Consider the following 8,306-nt stretch of genomic DNA (forward strand, 5'->3'; position numbering starts at 1 on the left):
GAACTTGGAAAGCTGAACACTGAATAGACCTGGCTCTGAGTGGTAGCCTGAGTAGCTGGTCTGTCTCACTTATTGTTCTTTCTCTCTTTTCATCTTTTTACCATCTCTAAATGAAGCATCAATATATAGGCTTTTATTTTTATTATTAATAGGATTTAATATGTACTATCAAGTTCAAAAGATCTGTGGTTTGAAACCTCCCTCCAGTGGCTCCGCCTCTGTAGAGATTTACAACCTTGGAAACCCTATGGGGTCGCTATGAGTTGGAAGTGACTCGACAGCAGTGGGCTCAGTTTTGGGTTATCAACTCTAAACAGGGCTCTTCTTTGTTTAATAATCACAATCTGTATTAAAATATGTCAGTGTTTAAGAGTAAGAGAAAATATTCAGTTATAACAAGTCACTCAGTTAGTATCATGAAAAGTTAATACCTGCATGAAAACACAAAACAATATTGAGAGACTATTGTTTCTTTATGGAACTATCATCACAGAAGGCAGGAAACAGTTGAAAACCTATCCAGGGAGATCCAAATAAACTGCTATTAGGTAATTCTGTAGATTGTACAATCAATGTTCCCTAATTGTCCAGAAGACTCCCGAGGTGGTGCAAATGGTTAACATGCTCAACTGCTAACTGAAAGGCTAGAAGTTCACGTCTACCCAGAGACACCACAGAAAAAAGATCTGGCGATCTACTTCTGAAAAATCAGCCATTGAAAACCCTATGGAGCACAGTTGTGCTCTGACACACACAGAGTCACCATGAGTTGAAGACAACTTGACGGCTACTGGTTTCACTAGTTAATTGTTAAGGAACACAGCAATGTAATGAACTATTTAGTGGTAATTGACATAATACAGACCAGAAATAAGTTTGGCTTCATGAACATGCTGTTTTGGCATGCTAGGTCCATGTGCTTGTCTTCACCACCACTCCTCATTCTTATGGGTTCTCAAACCTCTTGCTTTGGCTTTTCATTTCAGCTCCTATTCTTCACCATGCCCTTTTGTTTAATGACACAGTTTGACTCATTCTCATGGCTTTTGACTGCTTCAACTCCTCTTCACTTCCCAACAGGTCCACTCACTGACACAACAAATAATAAGCATTTCTGTCTCAAACCAATGGACAATTGAGCTGACCCTTCCCCAAATTCCCCATCAAGAGTAGGGTTGGGTGAAGAGTAACAAGGAGTGGCTCTTGGTGGGGATGGTTTAGTCCATTCACCATCTCCACTAATCCCCCACCCTCAGTGACTCTAAATAAAGGTATAATTGAAGTAAAAGTGGTTTATCTTCAAACCAAGTCCCTTAACTCTCCCCACTTTCTAAGCCATATTGCCCCCTTAAGTCCTCTTATATAGAAATTCTGGAACCACCACTGAGCATGTATACATTGAAAAACATGGACAAAAAGAAAGTTCATGGGAATTCTTGCCTCCATATCCACCACTCATTCTCACCAACCCACCACTCTTGTTCAGACATAATTATCTCATTGTTAGACTATGTAATAAAACTACGTTATCTCCCCTTCTCTAGTTTCAATTCAACTGGCCACTAATGCCCAGCAATATTCTTAATCCTCAGCTTTAATCATGATACTTTTTCTACTTAGAAACCTTCAATGGCTTCCTAAAGCAAAAGATAAAGTCTTCAGTTTGGTTTTCAAAGTCCTTCACAATCTGGTCCCAAATGCCTTTCCAGACTTATCTTCAGTCAACTAAAGATAATGGTCAACTCATTATCTTTAAACCCACTTTGCATGGTCCCACCTTTGGGCTTCTCTTAATATTATTTTCCTGTCCAATGTCAACTTAAATCTTACATCTTTCTTGAACCCCATCATAGGGTGTGGTGTACACAATGCTTTGTTTTCTCTCTGCCTTTTACCTACCTTGACTTCTCTGTGCAAATTCCCAAGCTTTTCTCTGGCTCAATTTTTACTCTGACAAATTCTGAAGATTTTAATTTGTTTACCTTGGACTCTATTAAATCCTTTCTTCACTGACCTAGGGGTCACTCTCAATTCTTCCTAGATGCCTATAATGGAACTTTGCAGTGACACTTGGTTATATCCTAGTTTTAGATAAAACAATTTTGTTAAAGAACTATTAAAACACAACACTTATGATAACCCTTTTTTCTAATCACATAAGGCATAACTTTGAAGGATATCCACAGTCTAGGGAGAAGGACAGCATAATACTACAAAACTAGTTTCAAGTTGCTTTTTATCATTGGGACCAAAATGAGAGTAAGGGACAGTTTTAAACTGATTAAGTTGTTTGCTGCTCTTATCAGAGTTAGACTTGCAAGGAACCACAGAGATCATCTATTTCAACCTGTGCATTTGGAAAGTAAGAAAGTTACACAATTATTCACAAATATGAGCTTGATTCTATAAATCCTGTGTCTTCTCCACATGACATTACAGTTGATCACACCTGCCTTCTTAAATTTTTGTTTACTTAGCTGTTGAAACCACACACTCTCCTGATTTTCCTCCTATCTCACTTAGTCTCCTTTACAGGATGCTCTTCATCTTCCCTACTTTTAAATATGGGATGCCCCTGGGCTCAGTGCTTGGCCCTCCTCTGTCTATACTCACACCTTTGGTAATCTCATCTAGTCACATGGAATTAAAATATCATCTCTATGCTGAGAATCCCAGTTTATATCTAATATTCTGATCCTTCCACTGAGCTGGATATCCAGCTACCCACCTGATGCCTTCACTTCATTATCTGTAAAAAATGGCGTGGTGGTGTCAGACCTCATCGTCTAATTTCATGAGGGGGGAGGAGAATCAAGATTAGCATCAGCCCAAAGCTGATTCCCATGAGGTGGAGGTCAGACATACCTTCACCCTCCACCTTCCAACCTTTTTACATTCTGACACCAGCCATCCCTCCCATGGCACTCTCTACTTCTCTGCTCTGTTCGATAATTTGTTGAATGGCCACAGACAACTCACAGACCATACTGACATTTACGGGGTTTATTAGGGAAGTAACAGGTTACAATTCAGGACCAGGAACAACTCAGGATAGTCCTTTCATCAGGACAGCTTCCTGGCTGTACCTGCAGTCAGGCCTCCCTCTAGGCCCCTCAGCCCCTGCCCTGCTCAGGCAAGTGTTACAAAGATCTTTAGCTCTGCCAAGTGCCCAGAGGCACCCAGCTCTGCCAGCAAACCTCCTATCCAAACATGCTCAGCTCTTTCACTCTGTGGGTTGGCACACCCACTGTAGCTGCCTTGCTCTGTGAGCCTGGAAGCCCACCGTGCTGTCTCAGCCCATCTCCTAGTTCTGCTGCTGCTGTTTCTCTGCTGCACTTGCTGCCACTTCTTCCACCTTCTCTGGTGTTACAGCTCTCTGTCTCCTGGGTCTAAGAGGTTCTCAGCGCAGGGACCCTGGGTCCAAAGGACATGCTCCACTCCTGGTTCTTCTTCTTGATGGTAGTGAGGTCCCCCCTTCTTGCCACTGGGATGGCTCATTTTAAGCCTACTGGATGGCAAAACTGACCAATCCCCTTGTTAGGATTCCATACATTTTTTTTGCATGGTCCCACCCCTGCGAGGGTTCCATCCACCTTATTTGCATTAACAAGCTGTTCAGTCCCCTTGGTGGGCTGTAAGTACCTTATTTGCATAGTCCCACCCAATCATTTTGTGGGAGTCACAAGACCATGAATGGCTAGAAGGGCCATATTAAGTAATTCATTGCACCACATTATCTAATAAACACTGTAATCTTAACATGTTCAACCTAAATTTTTTATTTTCCTCCATCTCCCAGAAGCTCAAGCTCCTTCCACAATCTTTTCCATCTGAATAAATAATAGTTGCTTAGGTGAAAAACCTTGAAGTCATCCTTGATATTCTTTCTCTCATACTGATATTCTTTCTCTCATATATCCAGTCCATCAGCAAATACTGTTGTCTTTATCATCAACAGGTATTTCCCAGTTCTTACCACTCTCACCACCTACACAAATCTTACCTAATGAAATAACCTCCTAGTTAGATTTCTGTTCTCCATCATGCCCCTCTCCTATATTGTATTCTTCCAACATCATCCAGAAAGTCCTAACATAAGGCCCTACATGATCAGGAGCCCTACTTGCTCTCTGATCTCATTTCTTAGCAACTCTGCCTTCATTCATGCTGCTCCAGACATTCTGGCCTTTTTGATTTCTCCAACAAACCCAGCTCATTCCTGCTGTCAGATCCTTACACTTGCTGTTCTTTCTAGAATATTTTTCCTGCATGGCTGGTTCCCTCACTTCATTTAGGTTTCTGCTCAAATGTCACCATTCACAGGAGCCTCCTCCAACTCTACCTTAATCTAAAATAACCCCCTTCCATTACTCTCTATCTTCTTTATCCTGTTTTATTTTCCTTTAGGGTACTTATCACTATCTGATGTATTATCAATGTATCTGTTCATTGTTTATCTTGTCCATAAAAAAAAGTTGTCGTTGAGTCAATTCCGACTCGTAGTAACCCTATAAGAGTAGAACTGTGCTCCATAGGGTTTTTTCTTCTTTTATTTTTTTAAATTATATGTTTTAGATAAAGTTTTCATAGCAAATTAGGTTTCCCTTTAACAATTTTTATACAAATTGTTCCATGCCATTGGTTACAATTTTTACAATGTCAGCATTCTCATTATTTCCATTCTGTTTGTTCTGTTTCCATTAATCCAGCTTCCCTTCTCCTCTTTGGCTTCTCATCTTTGCTTCTGGGTAAATGTTGACAATTTGGTCTGATACAGTTAATTGTTTAAGGGAGCACATTACTCACGGGTGATACTGTTTATTTTATAAGCCAATCTATTATTTGGCTGAAAGGTGACCTGCAGAAATAGCTTCAATTCCAAGTTCAGGGTATCTTAGGGCGATAGCGTCAGAGGTTCCTCTACTCTCTATTGGTCCAGTAGGTCTGGGTTTTTTTAGGAATTTGAGTTCTGTTTTACATTCTTCTCCCATTCAATCTGGGACCTTCTACTGTGGCCCTGGTCAGAACAATCGGTAGTGGTAGCTGGGCACCATCTAGTTCTTCTCGTCTCAGGTTAGGAGAGGCTGTGGTTCATGTAGGCTATTAGTCCCATGGACTAGTTTCTTCCTTAAGTCTTTCATTTCCTTCATTCTCTTTTGCTCCATATGAGTAGAGACCAATAACCATAGAGTTTTCAATGGCTGAATTTTCAGAAGTAGATCACCTGGCCTTTCTTCTGAAAAGCCTCTGAGTGTACTCAAACCACCAACCTTTCAGCATGTTAAGCGTTTGCACCACCCAGGAACTCAGGGATTTTGCCTGCTTTTTCACTGCTAGAACAACGCCTGGCACATACTAGGTTAATGACTAAATCAATGAACAGGTGAGCTTTTATGTAATGTGCTTAGAAACTAAAAAAAAAAAAAATGCTGCTACTCATGTTTACCCCTGGTTTAGCAGCACAACTGTCCTTGTCAGTGTGGGAGAAATCCCTCACTTTTCTGCAAAGGTCTTGAACTTTTTCTGACGAGAAGGTGATGTCAAGTATGGTACTAGATAGCAGTGATCAGATAAGAATGGCTAAAAGTCATCCGTAATTTCCAGCTTTTTCCTTTGTTCCAGGCCAGGGCAGTATCCAGCTCGTTGGAGAAGGGCCTCTATACTCAAACAGGAAACCCTGGTGGCGTAGTGGTTAAGAGCTACGGCTACTAACCAAAAGGTTGGCAGTTAGAATCCACCAGGCACTCCTTGGAAACTCTATGAGGCAGTTCTACTCTGTCCTATACAGTCGCTATGAATTGGAATTGACTCAATGGCAACAGGTATGCTCAAACAAGTGAGTCCCTGGCTGGTGCAAACCACTGATGCACTTACCTGAAAACTGAAAAGTTGGAGGTTCGAGTCCACCCAGAGGTGCCTTGGAAGAAAGGCCTGGTGATCTACTTTTGAAAAATCAGCCACTGAAAACGCTAGGGAGTACAGTTCTATTCTGACACATGTGGGGTCACATGAATTGGAATCAATGGTCTCTATGAGTCAGAATCAACTCAACAGCAACAGGTTTTTTTTGGTTTGGAGGGCAACTGGTTTTGTACAGAAGGAGGAAGACCTTATTGCTCACAGGCACCTAAAGCATTAAAATGGTTTCCTTTTTTATGCAGATGACCCTATTTGTTTCTGAAGCTCTCAATACTTTACAAAACATTAGTCCGTGTTCTCTGCAGAGCCTACTATTGCCATGCTCTCTTTTGGTTGCTTTGTTTTTTTTCTCTTGATGACTAATTTTGACTATTAATACAATACTGCAAATATTTACTCTCCAGAGGGATCATCCTTTTTACTCATCAAATAATGTCTAATTAGTGCTTAAAATGCATCATGAAAAACTAGATGTCATCATAACTGTTTCTATCAGTATATTAATTTATGGTTCTTTAACCTTATTGCTTAAAAACCCAGTCTATTAAAACCAGCCCCCACAAAGAGTTAATTTCAACATCTGACCAATACAGCACAGGACACCATTATGCTGGTAGAGTCAGAGTCCTGTAGCCCTAAACGTTAGCATAAATTCAGTTAAGGGAAATTCTAAGATTACAATTATTTTTTTTGCATTTTTAAAAAATATTTTATTGTTGTACTTTAAGTGAAAGTTTATAATTCAAGTTAGTCTCTCATACAAAAATTTATACATACATTGTATTGTGACCCTCCTTGCTCTCCCTATACTGTGACAGCACACTCCTCCTTTCTACTCCTGATTTCCTGTGTCCATTCAACCAGCTCCTAACCCTCTCCGCCTTCTCATCTCACCCCTGGACAGGAGCTGCCCATTTATTCTCATGTATCTACTTGAGCTAAGAAGCACACTTCATGAGTATCATTTTACGTCCCATAGTCCAGTCTAATCTTTGTCTGAAGAGTTGGCCTCAGGAATGGTTTTACTTCTGGGTTGACAGAGTCTAGGCACCATGTCTTCTGGGGTTCCTCCAGTCTCAGTCAGACCATTAAGTCTGGTCTTTTTACTAGAATTTGAGTTCTGAGTCCCACTTTTCTTCTGCTCCATCAGGAACTCTCTGTTGTGTTCCCTGTCAGGGCGGTCATTGTGGTAGCCAGGCACCATCTAGTTCTTCTGGTCTCAGGCTGATGAAGTCTCTGGTTTATGTGGCCCTTTCTGTCTCTTGGGCTAATACTTTCCTTGTGACTTTGGTGTTCTTCCTTCTCCTTTACTCCAGGTGGGTTGGGACCAATTGGTGCATCTTAGATGGCCACTCACTAGCTTTGAAGACCCCAGACGTCACTCACCAAAGTAGGATGCAGAACATTTTCTTAATAAACTTTGTTATGAAAATTGACCTACATGTCCCCTGAAAGCATGGTCTCCAGACCCCCTCCCCACCCCCGCCCCTGCTACTCTGTCCCTTGAAGTGTTTGGTTGTATTCAGGAAACTTCTTAGCTTTGATTTAGTCCAGTTGTGCTGACTTCTCCTGTAGCGTGTGTTGTCCTTCCCTTCACCTAAGATAATTCTTGTCTATTATCTAGTTAGTGAATAACTCTCACCCTCCCTCCGCACCCTTGTAACCATGAAAGAATGTTTTCTTCTGTGTTTAAACCTTTTCTTGAGTTCTTATAATAGTGGTCTTATACAATATTTGTCCTTCTGTGACTGACTAAATTCACTCAGCATAATGTCCTCCAGATTCCTCCATGTTATGTTTCACGGCTTCATCATTGTTCTTTATCCTTGCATAGTGTTCCATTGTGTGAATGTACCATAATTTGTTTATCCATTCATCCATTGATAGGCACCTAGGTTGTTTCTAGCTATTGTGAACAGTGCTGCAATGAACATGGGTGTGCATGTATCTATTCGTGTAATGGCTCTTATTTCTCTAGGATATATTGCAAGGAGCGGGATTGCTGGATCGTATGGTACTTCTATTTCTAGCTTTTTAAGGAAGCGCCAAATCGATTTCCAAAGTGGTTATACCATTTTACATCCCCACCAACAGTGTACAAGTGTTCCAATCTCTCCACAACCTCTCCAGGTTTTATTGTGTTTTTTGGATTAATGCTAGCCTTGTTGGGGTGAGACGGTATCTCACTGTAGTTTTGATTTGCATTTCTCTAATGGATAATGTGTCTGTTAGCCGCCTGAATGTCTTCATGTGTCTGTTAGCCGCCTGAATGTCTTCTTTGGTGAAGTGCCTGTTCATATCCTTTACCCATTTTTTAATTGGGTTGTTTGTCTTTTTGTTGTTGAGGTTTTGCAGTATCTTGTAGATTTTAGAGATTAGACGCTGGT

This window comes from Trichechus manatus, unplaced genomic scaffold, assembly GCF_000243295.1.
Source record: "Trichechus manatus latirostris isolate Lorelei unplaced genomic scaffold, TriManLat1.0 scaffold00017, whole genome shotgun sequence".
Taxonomy (NCBI): Eukaryota; Metazoa; Chordata; class Mammalia; order Sirenia; family Trichechidae; genus Trichechus; species Trichechus manatus.